The following is a 3,976-nucleotide window of genomic DNA, read 5'->3' as shown; positions in this document are numbered from 1 at the left end:
CAAATGAGCCCAAAGCAAGTAAACACAGATTTTACCGATTTTCGTGTATTATAGTGCATTAAAATTTCGTGATCCAGAATTCTCAAAATAAATGACCAAAAATTTTTGGGGACGTCCTTAAGACGTTGGCAATGTATCTGGTATATCCCGAGTGAAAAATGGGCAGATTTTCAAGTTCAAATAAGTTCCAACGCAGGTAAACGCAATTATTTCCAAATTTCATGTGTTATAGTCAATAGCATTTTTATGGTCCGAAATTCGAGAAATAAAATGGCCAAAATTTTTCATAGACGCCTGTTAAGATATTGTCAATGTATCCAGTTCGTTCTACAGGGAAAACAGACTCATTTTTCAAGTTCAAACAAGCTCCAAAACAAGTGAATTTTAGAGTTCAAATGAGCCCCAAAGTAGATACACATAGATCATTCCAATTTCGTGTGATATAGGCAATGAAATTTTTGTGATTCACAATTCCAAAAACAAAATGGTCAAAATTTTTAGTGAACATCAGTTTATACGTTGGCAATGTATCCAGTTCGTCCCGCGAGGAAAACGAGCGAATTTTCATGTTCAAACGAGTCTCAAAGCAGGTAAACACATATTTTCTGATTTTTGTGTGCTATACTCCATGCAATTTTTGTGATTTAGAATTTTTGAAACGAAATGGCTGAAAGTTTTCATACATGTTTGTGAAGACGTTGACAATGTATATAGTTTGTCTCGCGGGGAAAACGAGTGCATTTTCAAGTTAAAACAAGTCTAATGTAGGTAGATGCATATTTAAATGATTTGAATGTACTATGGTCCATGGAATTTTTGTGATTCGAAATTCCTGAAATGAAATGAAAAAAAATTATTGACGTCCATTAAGATGTTGGCAATGTATCCAATTCATCCTATAGGGAAAAAGCGAATTTTCAAGTTTAAACGAGCCCCAAAACAGGTAAACACAGATTTTCCTGACTTTGGTGTGTTATAATCCATGGAACTTTTGTGATCCAAAATTTTCGAAGGAAAACAACCAAAACTTTCCGTGAAAATACATTAAAACATTGGCAATGTATCTAGTTTATCCTACGGAGAAAGGGGGCGTATTTTCAAGATCAAACATACCTTTTCACTAAAAAAAAGTCATATAAGTCATTAATTAAAAAGCTCTCCTTTAATCCAAATACACAACCACTTCACAATATGCAAAAAAAATATGGATTGTTACATTTGCTTTTATTATCTCTAATTAATTATTTGATTTGGTGCATTAAAACTAACACGCATAATAATACACATGCATTAAAATACACAACTTGAAATACATGGATGTCCGTTAAAACCTTATCTATGGATTCGGTTGGTCACCATGGCCAAAACGACCCATTTTAAAGATCAAACGATCCCAAGAGCAGGTAAACACATATTTTTCTGAAATTCGTGTGCTATAATCATGAGATTTTTTTGTGATTTGGAATTCCAAAATCATTTTTAGCAAAAATTGTATGGACGTCAGTTAAGAACTTATATATGGAGTCGGTTGATCACCACGGTCAAAATAGTCCAATTTCAAGGACAAACGAGCCCCAAAGCATGTAAATCCCCCAATTTAACAATTTTCGAATGCTACAATCTACCATCTTTTTATATTATCTAAAATCCCGATATAATTTTTGCAGAAAAATTACACAGATGCCCATTAAGATCTTATCAATGGAGTCGTTGGTCACCACGATCAAAACGGCTCATTTTCAAGGTCAAACGAGCCCAAAACACGCAAAACCCTCCATTTTGTTCAATTTGTGTAGTCCACCATCTTTTTTAGTGATCTCATATTCCCAGATAACTTTTACCAAAAATTTACACGGGCGTCTGTTAAGACATTTTCTATGGTGTCATTTTGTCAGCACAGCTACAATGACTCATTTACAAGGTCAAACGAGCCTAAAGCAAGTAAACCTCCATTTTGCTATTTTTTGTGCTATATAGTCCACCATATTGTTTGGTGATCTAGAGTTTCGAGATCCTTTTTGGAAAAATTTTACGCAGACGTTCATTAATAACTAATCTAATGAGGTTGATCACCATGACCAAAACGGCCCATTTTTAAGGTCAACTGAGCCCAACAGAAGGTAAACCCCTTATTTTATCAATTTTCGTGTGATATATAGTCCACCATTTTTTTTTATTATCCAAATTTTTTGATATCATTTTTGCCAAAAATTTATATAGATATCCGTTAAGACCATATCTACGAATTCGGTTGGTCACCACGACCAAAACGGCCTATTTTTAAGGTAAATGGAGACCAAAAAGGTAAATCCCAATTTTGTCAATTTTTGTGTGCTATAGTCCATGAGATTTTTGGTGATCCGAAATTACAAGATTATTTCTGCAAAAAACTACACGAACATTCGTTAATACCTTATCTATGTAGGCAGTTATCATCATGGCCAAAACGATCCATTTTCAAGGTCAAACAAGCCCAGAGAAGGTAAACCCCCCATTTTGCCAATTTTCGTGTCTTATATAGTCCACATCTTTTTTGGTGATCTGAAATTATGAGATCATTTTTGCCAAAAATTTATGCGGATGTCCGTTAAGACCTTACCTATTGAGTCGGTTGGTCACCACGATCAAAACGGTCCAATTTTAAGCTCAAATGAGCCAAGAGTATGTAAGCCCCCCCCCCATTATACCGACTTTTGTATGCTATAGTCCATGGTATTTTTGTTGATCCAGAATTCCAAAATAATTTTTGCCAAAAATTTATACAAAGGGTCGTTAAGACCTCATCTATGGAATTTGTTGGTCACCATGGTAAAAACGATCAATTTTTAAGGTCAAACGAGCCCAGAGTAGGTAAACCCATATTTTTTCAATTTTCGTGTGCTATATATAGTCCACAATCTTTTTTGGTGATCCGGAATTCTAAGATTAGTTTTATCGAAAACTTACATGGATGTCCATTAAGACCTTATCTATAGAGACGGTTGGTCACCATGGCTAAAACGTTCTATATTCAAGGTCAAACGAGCCCCACAAAAGGTAAACCCCCCATTTTGTTAATTTTCATGTGTTATATTCCACTATCATTTTTAGTGATAAAAAATTCTTACATCTTTTTTGCCAAAAGTTTGCATGGACGTTCATTATGACATTATCGATGAAGCTGGTTGTTCACCACAGAGAAATGGCCCAATTTCAAGGTTAAACAAGCCTAGAGAAGGTAAACCTCCTATTTTGGTTGATTTTCGTTTGCTATAGTCCACCATTATTTTTTATGATCCCAAATTGTGGGATCATTTTCGCCAAAAACATGCATGGACATCAATTAAGACCTTATCTATACAATCGGTGGGTCACGACAGCCAAAACGATCCATTTTCAAGGTCAAACGAGTCCAGAGCAGGTAAACCCCAAATATTGCCGATTTTCGTGTGCTATAGTCTACCATCTTTTTTTATGATCTGGATTTTCGAAATCATTTTTATCAAAAATTTACACAGACGTACATTAAGGCCTTATCTATGGAGTCGATTGGTCATCACGGCCTAACCGGCCTATTTCAAGGTCAAATCAGTTCCAGAGCAAGTAGACCCCATTTTACCAATTTTCATTTGATATAATCCACCATCTTTTCTGGTGATGCATAATTTTGAGATTATTTCAGCCATAAAATTTCATAAACATTCTCTAAGACCTTATATATAGAATTGTTTGGTCACCACGGCTTAAGAGTCAAACAAATCCTAGAGCAGGTAAACAACCAATTTTGCCGATTTCGTGTCCTATAGTTCACCATCTTTTTTGGTGATCCAGAATTACGAGATAATTTTTGCCAAACACTTACACCAACATCCATTATGACCTTACCCGTGGAGTCGGTTGATCCCCATGGCCTAAACTTTTCATTTTCAAGGTCAAACGAAACTTATAGCAGGTAAATACCTCGTTTTTCCAATTTTCGTATGCTAAAGTCCACCAT

The sequence above is a fragment of the Solanum lycopersicum genome, chromosome 10 (assembly GCF_036512215.1).
Source record: "Solanum lycopersicum chromosome 10, SLM_r2.1".
NCBI lineage: Eukaryota > Viridiplantae > Streptophyta > Magnoliopsida > Solanales > Solanaceae > Solanum > Solanum lycopersicum.
This window is presented reverse-complemented; position numbering follows the sequence as displayed.